Below are 14473 nucleotides of genomic sequence, written 5' to 3' on the forward strand. Positions count from 1 at the left end.
GCATAATATACCTGGAGGGATTCTGACATTAACATGCCTGTAGAAGCAGAAACAGATTGGCGCGCCGATTGCTAAGCGGCCCACCGTGGAAACCAGCCCTGCTAAGCTGATTGGATGTGGCCTCATCCAAGTCAGGAGGTTGATGCAGACACAGCGATGATGGCCCCACCTCTGGCAACAGATTTGATTGCCTGGCTGCATTTTACCTGGCGATGAGAAGGAACAGCAGCTGAACTCTGGCTCCAGATTGCTGCTCTTGTCAACGAGCACAAGGAGAGCAATAGACTGTTAGGCAAACACTGGGCTGCGCAAGAAAAATATTGCCATCGCTATTAGCTGTTTTGAATGTGATGGGTCCAATCCAGCCATCGCTAAGCACCTTGTTGTCCTGTGGATTCCAATTTGAGAAATGGAAGGATGAACTTATGTTCTCTCGTAGCAATCAAGAGGGTTTTCAAATGCTCTAGCTTTGACCAAATTATCCCCTCTTTTATTTTCTTTATTGCCAGGCAGGCAAATCATCTTTAGCAGTGACCAGATGTTGGGCGATCCAGGTAGGCTACTTCAGGCTTTGCGCATCACACACAGGCAGGTTGCAGTGTTAACAAATGTTAGCTAAAACAGGGGTTAGTCCAGACTCATCTGAATTTGGGAATGCTTTTACAGGGTCAGAGGGCTAATACAAGCAATGTCATATACATGGAAAGACTCAGGGCGCAACCCTAACCAACTTTCCAGCACTGGCATAGCTGTGCCAGTGAGACATGTGCTGCATCCTGCAGTTGGGGCGGGGGCAGTCATGAAGGCCCCCTCAAAGTAAGGCAATGTTTGTTCCCTTATGTTGAAGTTGCATTGCCTTGGTGCTGGAAAGTTATTCAGTCCACATATGACATTGGCCCCATAGCTGTCACAGTGGTCCCAGACCACACAGGTGTCTCCACCCATGGCTGTAATTGAATCCAGGCCTGGGGTGTGTATGTGTTGGGAGTCCGGTTGCACTTCTGCATGAGTAGCTCCTCTGAGTTTTTCTCCTTCTGATCAAGAAGCAAGCCTAGGACAGTAGCTCATATATAAACTCAGGAGATGGTCTCCTCTAAGGTGGTACTCTTTTTTTTTTTTAAAAAAAAAAAGGTTCAAAATATGTGTCGCTTTAAGAACATGGTTTGCAAAAAAAATTGTTAAACAGCACCTGAACTGGGCATCCCATGGATTGGGAAAGCAGGGGGACTTTAACCCTAATCCCCCACAGTCCTGACTTGAATCAGATCACTCCATGGCTACTATTTGTCAAGAAAGGCCAAGAGGGGAACTCCCATTGACAATATTAAGAGCCCCCCCCCCCCCCAAAAAAAAAAAAAAAAAAAAGGGCAGATGGGATGATCTGGATTGTGACTGTGGTTAGGTTAAAATCTCCCTCTGACCAGTTGTGGTCTTGGTCAATGATGGTTCCCAATCTGGTTGCTAGTTAAAATTTAAAAAAAACAAGCACCTGCTTAAGTGCATGTTGCTGACCCTAAGAACATAAGTGAAGAATGAATGACCTAATTTATATTTAGGGGAAAGTGTTCCTGAGCTATTAAAAGTTTTGGAAACATAGGTCTACACTTTAGACCATATGTGAGATTTCATTAGCAAGTAGCTGAACAAGCACACCTTATTTAAAAGAGATCCAAATTGGCATTCAGGGAAACTGCTGTAGCACAAATGGCTCTCTCTTTTGGGTACAGCCACTGAAAATGACATGTTGCAGTTTTGCTGTCATCCAGGGTCCAGGTGGGCTTATAGCAGGATGGAGTGTCCTTGTACAGTCAAGATCTCAGGCCTGATTTAGACCCATCAGTGGTGTCACTAGAGGGGTGTGGTGTGTGTGGGTCGCAGTGGGTTACGCACCCAGGGGAGTGACACTACTGGTCAAAATTTTTTAAATCTTGGTATTTTTGAATAATGCTACCATGTTATACATCATTTTACGCGTACTTTCATACAGAATGAAATGAAGCAAAACTAGCTGAAATCTCTCTATCCCAGTGGTTCTCAAACTTCTCAAGAGTTTTACTCCCAAGGTAAGTCTTTGTGGGAGGTGGGCGAGGGGCAGCAATGCTATTTGCAGGATCATATTGCTAAGGGAGGCAAATGGGAGGTACTTATATTTGCGCAAGGAGCAGGAGGTGCAGGGAGCCCCACACAGCCTTCCACAGGACTCCCCAAAGCTTAGAACATTCAAAAAAAGAGAGTGCAAACCACCTCCTGGTGCTGAGGGATTTGGGTGCTGAGGGCACCGTGACCCCAGTGAGTTTAGGAACCACTGCCTTATGGGAAGTAAAGTGGTATAAAATCCAGTAAATAAAATAAAATAAAATAAATACATTGTCCAAGAACAGGGGTGTCCAAAGTTTTTGGCAGGAGGGTCACATCATCTCTCTGACACTGTGTTGGGGGCCAGGGAAAAAAGGAATTAATTTACACTTTAAATTTGTATAAGTTTACATAAATGAATATATTAAAGATGAACTTATATGAATGAATGAAGGTCTTACAATAGCTCAAGGCCTATAAAAGGCCTTGTACAAAGCAAGGCTGGCCTTTCCTTTGCTGCCGCTACTGCATCACAGATGTGAAACAATAAGCAATGGAGGGAGCCCTCATCCCGCAGCTCACGCAAGAGGTCAAACAGCCACCCTCATGCAGAGAGCAGTTGCATTGGGCCAGTGTGGGCTCCAACAAATCTCCAGAGGGCCAGAGGCTCACTGGAGACTAGGGGTTCCCTGAGGGCAGCATTGAGAGGCCTCGACGGCCGCAAGTGGCCCCAGGGCTGGGGTTTGGGCACCCCTGCCCAAGAATGCACAGGATGTTGCAGGTTGGGGTTTGAGGTGGATCCCAGCTCTTGATAAGTTGAAGGCCTCTGTTGTAGGGGAAAGACGCACTTCTGTTCCCGGAAACTAAATATATCAAGGAATGGGTGACCACCTCCATTGTTCATTTGCTCAAATTGGAGCTGCCTATCCCTGCTCCCCGCCAGCCCCAAATCCTTCCACAGCCCTTTCCCTGCACATTTCTCTTCTACCTGTATGCATCACATGCTGCTGTGCTTGGGATAATCAGAGCTTTTCAGGTTGATGCGTCAAGCAGAGTGAAAAGGTAGACCAAGAAGCCCTTAACATGAATCTATGTCAAGGCAACAACAGTATCAGTGGCACAGTCTCTGCATTTGCCTGTCGCTTCCAATCACCAAAGCGGGTACCCACCGGTTTTCAAAATGAGGGAGTGCAAGAGAGACCACTAAAAGGGAGTGGGCTTCAACATGTGCTTAAATTAGCCTCATTGTGCTGAAAGCCTCCTGTAAGAATAAATCTCACTGCACAGTGTCGTCGTATGTCTTTACCAAGTAGGGAAGTCGGAGAATAAATGAGTGTTCTTCATATATTATTATGGCCTGACAGCACGGAGACAGACAGAGGCAAAGAAGAAGGTGATTAATGGGAAAGTTTTGAGTTAACAAAGTGGAATTGTCTCTCATTATGTGAAAATGAGTTCCTTTTTTTTAGCAGTAGTCAAACAGGGCCTATAAAGTTGAGAATGGCTTTCCTCCCCCTCCTCATTCTTTTTGCACATGCTTGCAAACCTAAAGATGTCAAGAAAACATTTGTTTGTTCAATTTTCTCCATCACAGGCAGCAGTTCCCAAACTTATCGTGGACACAGCAGCCTTCTTTCATGGTGGCCCCTTCTTCTCAGCTCTCCCAGGCACTGCTGCCTTGGATAATGCAAAATCTCGTGCAATTCAAGATGGTGGCACCAAGAGAGCCAGGAAGAAGAGGCCTCTGGGGTCATCTCATGGTGCCCCAGTGAGTTCGCAGCAGTGCCCTCAGACACAGTTTGGGAACCATAGCCCACAGGTCTGCCAACGCTCAGTTCAGCTCGATCAACCAAGCTTAGAGTAGCCACGTCTTTGTGCCAACACGTCAGTGACAGACAGCAGCAGATCTCACTGTTTGTGAAGGTGTCAATCTGACTTTTTTTTTTTAAGTCAAAGGGGGTGCACTACAGATAATGCTAAGTCCTCCTACCACTACAGCTTAACTTTTCAGAACCTGTCCTCCCCCCAGGCACTTCTTAGCTCTCACTTTAGAGGTAGGCTCCTGCTTCATTGTAGGTGATTGCCAGCATTAACTTCACTTTCACAGATTTGTTACAGCCCAACCCCACTCCCCCACTATTGGCAATGATTCAGCTATACTGACGGAGTGTGCCCTGCCCCCACTTGTGAGGGAGGGCAATCAGGAGGCCTATCAGAGGTTTAAACGGTTGGCAACCTTCAGTCTCGAAAGACTATGGTATAAGCCTACAGCACCCGGTATTCCCAGGCGGTCTCCCATCCAAGTACAAACCAAGCCTGACCCTGCTTAGCTTCCGAGATCAGACGAGATCAGACATTTGCAGGGTAACAGTTGCTATCAGAGGTACGTCAAAATATTTTCTACTTACCTCTCTGTAAGCGACCTGGTGATCCGCTTACAGACTCCTCGGGCGTTTGCCAACTATACAGCTGGCATTAAGTCAGAAAAGAGAAAAGGGGTGGGGTGGATTCGAAAAGAGGGAATAGAATTCTGGCACACACTGGTGCTATCAGGATCCAACCCCTCTGTCTCCTCACTCGGCCCCCGCCCATGTGCAGCCTCCCTGCACCACAGAAAGACACTTCCAGTTTCTCGGCAAACAGAAAGTGCCTCTCTGAGACCCTCTGAGTTGCAGGGGAGCCATACACAGCCTCCCCTCCCCCACCTCAGAACATTTCCTGATGAGTTTGGAGGTCCTCTGTGGGTCTTCCAGAACTTGTTAGCACTGGGACCCACTTTTTTAAAATGACACTCTACCGGGACCTACCTAGCTTTAAGTAATCTAATCTACCTAGCTTTATCAGACTTTTTAAAAAGGAGATCTAGAAAGTATGCTATTTATTTATTTATTTATTTATTTATTTATTTATTTATTTATTTATTAGTAATAATAACCAGAAAATAAACATTTATCTTCCTATATTTAGTCATGCTTGCACACATATATCTCCCTATATTTACATATGTTTGCAAACTGCAGGAGCTCAGCTCTTTGCAGAATAATTAGCAGGTACAGCATCTCCTTTTTGAATATCCTCAGAGCTTGAGGCAGTCTGTTATCCAATCTTTCCATCACCCTTTGGCGACCCACCCAAAATCAGATTGCGACCCACTGTTTGGGAACCACTGCTACAGCCATCTGTTGTTGTTTGAAGTTGGTGCACCTCATTGAAATTCTACCCAAACCTCTAATTTTGGATCTCTTCATCTTTGTGAGCTGTTTTGGTATCAGCTTACTTGTTTGTTTTTACTAGGAGATGCCAATATTGCGGGGCTGCTTATTATTTCGTTTACAGTTTGATTTCAAAGCATTTATGGAGCATTTTATCATGAGATGCTGGAACCACAGACCTGACAATGAAAACAGCCAAGTGGCATCAAGAAGCCAGGGCTTCATCGGCATGCTGCAATTTTATTGGTCATAATGTTGCAAGGAAGAAACATGATGGATTGTCTCATTTTACTAGGAGGTATTTACCAGCATCCTTAATTCCCACGGAATCTAATGGAAGTTGAGGTTCCTCTGCTCTATAAATTATAGCTCCAAGACTCAAGGCATCCGGAAATGCAGGGGGGAGATGCTGCTGCCATGTTGATTTCTTGCTTGCAATGTTAGTAAAACAAAATATATGAAAAGAGTGTGGGGTGGATGTTTTACATTTAATCCTGACATCTATCTTCATCTTGACATCTTATCTGCAAACAACGCAATCCAACAGGAAATTCTCCTCTGCTTACCTCATGAAGGTTTGAACAGGGTTGTATGCGCATGGAGCTTACATGGGGCACTGTATCAACCTGCCTTGTCCCCCTTCCCCACCTCTTGACACACACAAGTTAGCAAGAACTGCCTTATATTGTTAGACAGCCATTCCAGCTAGCCCAGAACTCCTTAACGCAAATGGGCAGCAGCTCTGTAAAGCTTCAGACAGAGGTCTTTCTTCCAACCTACCTGGAAATGCCAGGGACTGTACCCAACCCCTTCTCCATGAGCTCTACCACTGAACTATAGTTAGGTGCCCATGTTGCATATAATGCTAATGTAGGACCTCCAAGCCTAAAGGCCAATATGTGTAGACCCAAAATAAATGATTGCCCAATTCACAGCAAAATGCAGTGCTTTACAGATGTTCTGCAAATAATATCTCTAATGTGGAGATTTTGACTGGCCAGGTGGAAGGACAGGCCTGCCCAGTAGATGGGGTGGGTAAAAGCATTAAAATATTGATATTAGGATCAAGCCAGGGGCCCATCTAGTTCAGCTTCCTGTATCTCATACAGTGGTCCATCAGATTCCTCTAGGAGCACACAATACCTGCATACTGTTGCCAGTCCCTTGCATTCAGAGACAGGCTATCTCTGGGCAGGAGGTCTGGTTTAGAGGGTTGAGCCTCCATTTGCCTGAAGATAACATCCGAAGGTCGCCAGTTCGAGGCCACCGGCACCGTGCGACCTTGAAGCAGCTGACAAGCTGAGCCGAGCCATTCCATCTGCTCTGAGTGTGGGAGGATGGAGGCCAGAATGTGCGGCCAGATCAAGAAAGAAACACCTGAATGTTGTGGTTTCTTGAAAGACAGAAACCTTCTTTCAAATTGTAAAAATCCCTACGGGGATTTAAAAATTGCCTGCCTATGTAAACCGCCTTGAATAAAGTCTAAGGAGAAATCTGAGGACCAAGAAAGGCGGTATAGAAATACCTGTATTATTATTATTATTATCTCTAAAATCCAGAAGTTGAATACAGTCATCATGACTTGTAAACTGCAGTGGCCTTTTCCTCCACAAATCTACCCAATTCCCTTTTAAAGGCATCTAGGTCAGGTACCATCATATCCTGTGGCAAGAGGTTTCATAGATTAATTATGTGCTAGGTCAATAAATATTTCCTGACTCTCCCACTTGACAATTTTGCTGGCTCTTCCCCAGTTCTGGTGTTCTGTGAGAAAGAAAAGAATTTCCATTACGGCATGGTACTACCATTATATCATTACGTATGGTACTATCCAAACAAAGCTCTAGTCTACCACTCCCCTCTCTTCCACACATCCTCTTTTGCTCTGTTCTTCTTTTAATCCAAGGAGAGGAAGAGCATCAGAAGTGCTAGTGTCTGCTGATGGGTAAAGGGGTATGTGTTTGACGAGGCAAGGGAAGGAAGCATTCAGTGTCTATAGCTCCAAGAGATCCTGATCCAACATTACCTCCTGTGACAATGCCCATGTAGCTCACTCACTTCCAGGCAAAGGAAGACAATAGTTATATTTCTTTAAAAAAAAGAAAAAAGAATACACTTGACATGATCAAATCCAAATGCACTTTCAAACACATTTTTGCCGTGCCACACATTATGCCTTTGCCCCTCCCCTATGCCGTCTAGATTATAGGTTTTCACCGCCTCATATGTCACCCCACATTGTCCGTTAGACAGTGGTACAATGCTGCATGTCACCAAGGAAGGCAACACAGAGAAAGGCTGGCATTCAAACAGGATTTATGACTGGCTCTGCTGGGAAGAGATGTCTAACAATCCCCAGGGTTTGTGAGCTTGTCAGCAGAACAAAGTTGTGTGAATGTCTCCAAATCAAAACAAGATGTGTGTAGGGGGAAATAAAAAAAAAAAAAGATGTTACAAACCACCCTTAAGATGTTTCCCCACTGAAATTGTACGTCTCCAAGAAGCAGCAATAGAGAATGGGGGACGTACAATAAAATAGCAGGAAATGACATATCAGAAAAATAGGCATTTATTCTTGCAACTCAAATTCTTCTTGTTTGCTAACAGCTGGAGTGAATCCTCATCCCAGATAGGATTTTTTTTTTTTTTTAAAGATGAAGACGTGAACATACAGGTGATGTCAAATCACTTCATGGATTCCAAAATTGATAGTGAGGCCACCACTTGGTAACATGAGGGGGAGGTTTCCTGGATTCAAATCCTACTTAGCATGTACATCTTTTTGAGACTGCAAAACCCTTTTATGTGCATTATTCTGATGGAAAGAGCCTGCCAAGAGACTCAGGCTCAGAGAGCTATGTGTCAAAACCACAACCTAAGTGTAGTGGCATCATTAGGGTTGGTGGAACCCTCCTTAAATTTATTTATTTATTTATTTATTTATTTATTTATTTATTTAAGTATATAACAGTACAGGTCACCCAACAAATCACTAACCAACAAAAAACCAGCGACTTTTGGAAACAGTATCAGAGGGACTGAGACAAAAAAAAAATAGTGGCCAACTTGATGACAGTCACATAACTGAATAAGAATTCTCGTATTAGCTCTGATACAGGGAAATGAGATCTGACTCCTACTAACGTTTTATTGGTTCCCTGCTGTATCATAATAACAATTGGCTCTCAGAACAATCAGTCTCATTGACCAGTTTTGAGTTGAAGAAATCCACTTTTTGTTACATAAGGCAGTTGTGTTTTCCTTTTCTGGTTATTTGTCCGTAGCTTTTGATAGAATGCAGATATTTAAACACGGTTTGCTTCATTGCATTCTACACTGAATGATGTGTAACACAATGGTATTTTTCAAAATACCAAGATTTCACCATTTTGGCTAGTAGTAGTGTCACCCCTGAGTACTTCATCCCCCGCAACTCACTAATAATACCACTGGTTCCCAGACACATCCCACAGTCCTTTCAAAATAAATTCCAGGAATTGTAGGCAAAGCAAACCAAGAATGGAACTACATGCACAGTAGTTTCTCCTGGACAGGTAAACAGATAGGGAAGAAAGAGGTAGAAGACAGAAGTAGGCAGGTATGGAAAGGCAAATCACAGGCATCAACCTGGAACAGCCCCTTGTCAAAGGGGCATCGATTCACAAGGAGAATAGTCTCAGCAACTAATTGGTTGGTCAGCAAGCAGCAGGTGAGCCTGGAAAAATCCAGCCCTGGCACTTGATCCTGGTTTGGGAAAAATGACTGGGTTCAGCTGACATCAGCATACAAGCTTGATTATCTGATGCTTTCTACAAGGCATCGATTGTGAACAATGCAACCAACACCATATACATACTTTTCATTTAGCATTGTTTAATTTCTTTGTCATTGTAGTTGCAGTTGCAGCCAGTGAATAGAGTAAGAGGTTTTGAGACAGGTATCAGGGACTCGCAAGCAAAAATCAGGAATGTGAAAATCGCCACACACCATGGGCAATTAAAACACTCTTAAAGAATGGGAGGAGATGCATAATAGCTAAGCAATGTGGACAACAGCAAGTCAGCAAGTTGAAGGGGGAATGATGGACAGGAATAGGTCAGCAGGACATACAACTGCAACCAATCCGATCTGTGAATGGGATGCACCTAACACAATAGCAAGGTGCTTAGCTAGTTTATGAAGAAGTGGTGATGAGCAATCCATCAGCATTGTCATGTAGCAAGCATTTGAAACCAGAGAATGCAGAAGAATCACCTAATCTCATGTGCAATTGCAAGGCAGGCAGCCTATTGTCAATTACCTGAGCTAGGTTCGGCCATAACAAGTGAAATTACTCAGAAAGTTCTACTCTATTCATACATGCATACGAACAAGATGGGAACAATACGCTGTAGTACGCACATCAATCTTTCCGTAAGTCTTGGGGCCCGATCCTATGCCTGAGCAACTGCTATCACAAAAGTACCATAAGGCACTTCTGCCCTGGCGCAGACTATGTGGCACTGGTGCTGAGGTCCGTGCCAGTTGGTGGAACATGCCTGGGAGGGGGTAGAGTTGGTGGCAGTTGGGGGTAGAGTTGGTGGCTCCGGCCCCTGGAGCCCTACACAGATCTCCTTGCCAGCAAAATGGCTGATGTAGTTCCGAGGAGACCCATTGGGACCGTGGTGGTATTACCCAGGGTAAAGGAACAAGCATTTGGCAGTCCGACAGCTACCACGGTCCCATAAGAAGCAGTAGTGGCCATTTTGGAGTCACTGCTCTATTGGACACTACCAGGGCATAGGATTGGGCTGTCCCTGGATTCAATTGAGCATTATTTAAAGCAGCAGGTGCCAAACCCCAGGCTGTGAGCTGGATCCACCCATAGATCAAATCTTCCCACCCCCCACCCCCTTTCCTCCAATCTGACCACAAAGTGAGGTATAAGGTGGTGTGGAAAATCTGGCCAGTAAAAACATTGAAAATGAAACCAAATGCCTTTCCTTCTCACCTTATGGGACATAATGCCTCTCTAGGAATCCATACTCTCTTTAACCCTTAGAGTCCTATAGAAAGAAAGCACTTTAGGACTTTTTGCCCTTTTTTGGTTATCTTTTCCATAAAGTTTCACACCTCTGCAAACTTCTGACTTTAGTGAATGCTTAGAAACTTTTAGATCTCATTTTGGCTATGTTCTCATCAGCACGTTGGTAGAGATCCAAGCACCGGGCTGCCTTCCACTGTTGTCAGTTTCTTTTTTTTTTAAGCAATAATGCAATGCATTTGTCTCATCAGGGCTTCACAGTCAGGCAGTGATGGGACGAATATGTTGTTCATAGGGGGGCAAAAAAGATGGTAGCAGTCAGCGCAGCATCTGGGAAGCACTCCAGATCACACTCCAGTCCAATGCCAGGCTCTGATGTTGAGCACTACACAGGGGTTTGAGACTGGGCTGGGAGCCTTCTAATGGACCTGGGACCCTGGCCAATGCCCCACTTGGCTAACTTTTGCATCTTGTTTCTGGTATGGAGGGGACACAGCAAGCAAGACTCACATACAGCAAATCATTTCTTTGCTCACAGACTTTCGTACAGCTCTCCCTCTCTCTAGGGGCCCTCTCGGAATAAACAAGTGAGGCACATCACATCCTGAAAAAGCACTGCAGCTATGAAAATAAAGTGCTCGCCTCTCTGCCCCTTTGTACCCCCTACACTTTCTTTTCTGCCTGCCTCTCTGGGAAGCACGGGGAGGGGTGACCATGAAGGGGGGACCAGAGAAGGAGGGGGACAAAGAAGAAGGTGAGATGCTGAGGAGTGGGGGGTTGCTACCAGGAATGGGGGCATAATTTGGAGGGGTGCTGTTTGGAGAGGAGGTAACAGAATTTAGAGACTGTAGGCAAGATAATTTGCCACTGCTTGGGACACTGGTTCATTTTGGGCTGCTTCTGTGACATTGAGCCCTGACACGGTTGGTTGGCAACCTTCAGTCTCAAAAGACTATGGTATAAGCCTACAGCACCTGGTATTCCCAGGCGGTCTCCCATCCAAGTACTAACCAGGCCTGACCTTGCTTAGCTTCCAAGATCAGATGAGATTGGGCATGTACACGGTAACAGTTCCTGACACTGCCCCTGTATTCTAGACTAGTGGTCCGCAAGAGGTATTTGCCTGGACCTTTCAGGGTACTTGAAAAAGAATTGAATAATGGCAGGGAAAAGCAGTTTGTATTAGAATGCTTTGCAGGGCTTGAGAGGCAGGAAGGAGGGCAGTTAATTGACTGCTAAAGCCCCAGCAACTGCTATTACATGAACTGATGACCAGAAATTAGCAGTTGGTGGAGCTTTCACAGCCAGCTAGCTGCCTGCCTTCCTGCCATGCCAGCACAGCAAGGTATTTTAATACAGACCTGACTTTTTCTGCCATTACTCCATTCTTTTCCAAGTACCTCTAAAGGTCCCAGCAAGTACCCCTGGGGATACACGTACCCAAGTTGGGAACCACTTGTCAAATATGGATCAGTAGTTGAAAACTTACAAGTTTGAAACAGCAGTGTCTATATTAATTGCAGACATTTTGCTTAAACGAGGGGTACAAAAAATGACAGTAACCACTATTCTAGAGCATGTGGACACTTCACCCTGTTGCCTCAAACAGCCAAGTATATAATATTCTGCCCAGAAGAGAAGCATGACCAGGAAGTGAAAAGTGTACCTGAGATTCAGGGGATGCACTGACACCCAGCACCCACTCACGCAGAAAAAGCCTTTAGAGAAGACTATTTCTCGGCCACCGCGTAGCGACATAAAATGAATAATAATTATGCTAAATGAAGACGTGATTCTCCAGGCCTTGAAGTGAAAGCTGCTCTAAGTGGCTCAGACAAACGTCCCCCCACTAACTACAAAGTCGGAAGGTTCAGTGCCTGGATTAAAGCATTACATCTGCCACACTCCTTAGAAGTTATTTGCAAAGCCTTTCATCTGGGCTTGCCGACCCGTCCACCTGGCGCCACACGGGGGACTGTGAAGTGCTCGACCACGTAGGTTCCGAGCAGACGGCTGGCACGCGACACCAGTGGGCCCCGGTCACCTGATCACTCCACAAGCCAAGCATGCTGAATTAAGTGCAACTTATAATTAAGACTGGGTGTTTGAAGGGAAACACAATCTCCGTTCTGTGGGATTCACTGGCACAACAGTAATTAATGTCTCATTAACATTCACCTAATTAAGCAGCTTATGAAACTGAATAGCATTTCTTTTTTTTTTCTTTTTTTCCTGGTGAGTACACTGCTCCTCTTTAGTGCCAGGAGATTCAGCTGTGCTCAATCTCCAACGTTAACCCTTCGGTTCCAAGAGAGTATCCTCAGACCACAGATGGTAGTTGCAGCTGGGCCTGGGGTTTAAGGGCCAAAATGAGATGTTCAGTGGCAGTGTCAGGCTGTGGTGGTCTGGTCACTGGACAGCTAAGAAAGGACGGGGACAGATGTGATTTTTGAGGGGGAAAAAGAAGGATCTGATAAGAAGGGGTGCTTAACCCTTTCTCCACTCACCAGTTTTTGCTGACCCTGTTTAATGCACCCAACTGACAGAACTCCATTATGTTATGAACAGGGAGATTGCAAGACCATAAGGGCAAAAAAAGGGGTGCTCTCTGTGAGTCCTTCATGATGGGTAGCCTTCCTCTCTTCGCCTTTGTTCTCACTCTACATCCTCGCATCTCACCTCTTTAAAATACTAGAGCAGCCATTTTCAACCATTGTGCCGTGGCACACTGGTGTGCCGCACGTGGTCCACAGGTGTGCCACTGGAATTTGGGGGAAGGTCATTTATAAGTAAGGCCAATGGGGTGTAAGCCCCCCACTGGTAGCATGGTGTGTCAATTGCAAAAAACCTGATGGTGTGCCTTGACAATTTTAGTGCCTTGTCAGTGTGCCATGTGATGAAAAAAAATGAAAATGGCTGTCCTAGAGCTACATTGCTAGGCAAGCAGAGTCCCTCCAAGATAACAACCTAGGCTAGGTGATAGGGTTGTGCGGTGGTTCTCCAGGGTTTCAGAAAGGAAGTTTTCTCTGCCCTACCTGGAGTCTGAACCTGGGACATTCTGCATGTAAAATCAATGCTCTGCCACTAAGTGACCACCCCAAATGGTCCTATCCTCTAACTCAGGCCCAATCATCATGTGGTTCCAGGTTCTTGTCTCAGGCCCTCTGACACTGTTTCCAAAAGTCACTTATAAAGGAATCCTACAAGAATTTGAGATATCAGCACAGATCACCATGAGGCTACTTTTCAACCGGGGAGAGAAACACAACTAGAAAGTGTTGTTCTGTGTCCCCAGCCTGCTCTCTCTGAAGTTTCATTCAAATTTGCAGTCCTGAAGCAGTTCACTTTTTGGGAGGGGGGGGGGAAGAGTTACTAGTTCTTCATTTCTGACAGATAGTCAACCTGTCACTCCAAGGAATTTTCTCCCAGGAATTTACAGTCTGCATAGTATCAAAAGAGACATCACATAACCCTACCAACATGCCAGGTGAGGGATTAAAATGTATTAAACATAAAAGCATCCCTTTTCCTTTTACTTCAGTCTAAAAAAACAAAAATCTCAACCTTGAGATGCACCTTTTTCACCCGTAAGCTGCATGCGACATTTCAAACACTCTGTGGGAGGAAAGAGTTCTCACTGTCAATGCCTGCTTTTGAACAGAAAGCAGGTTTATGTTTAGCTCTCCCACACATTAATTCTCCCACACATTCCTTTGGTCACTCTAGCAAAGAAAGAATTGCTGGTGTTTTGCTATTTATGTATCATTACTTATTTGGAAGACAGAGGCAGAAATTTCTGATGACATCTTTCCTCCAGCGACAAGACCATTGCGTCCTAGACAACTGTGTCTTAGTATTAGACATTTGCCTCCCTTCTTTTTGCATCCCGGACATTTGTTTCCCAATATATGTGAGCGCGCGCGCGTGTGTCTATATATATATTAGATGCACTTTTTAAATTTTTAAATTGCAAAGGTAGGTTTAGGGCTCAGATAAGAGGCTCAGCATATGTAACATGGGATTTGATGCCCAGTTATACTTTGTTTGTTGCCCAACTATAGTGGGATGCTAATGATTGGGTTAAAAAAAAGGAGATGAAAATATCCTCGGATGCATTTGACCAGAATTCAATAGTCCAAGCAGGCAAATACCATAGAACCCC

The 14473-nt window shown here is 44.8% G+C and overlaps 2 pseudogenes; both read right to left on the reverse strand.

Moving 5' to 3' along the window:
- Positions 1–4338: 4338 nt before the first annotated feature.
- On the reverse strand, positions 4339–4458 carry LOC136659692 (5S ribosomal RNA; annotated as a pseudogene).
- Positions 4459–11273: 6815 nt separating this feature from the next.
- LOC136659527 (5S ribosomal RNA) lies at positions 11274–11390 on the reverse strand (annotated as a pseudogene).
- Positions 11391–14473: the final 3083 nt, after the last annotated feature.

The sequence above is a fragment of the Tiliqua scincoides genome, chromosome 8, assembly GCF_035046505.1.
Source record: "Tiliqua scincoides isolate rTilSci1 chromosome 8, rTilSci1.hap2, whole genome shotgun sequence".
NCBI classification, from domain to species: Eukaryota; Metazoa; Chordata; class Lepidosauria; order Squamata; family Scincidae; genus Tiliqua; species Tiliqua scincoides.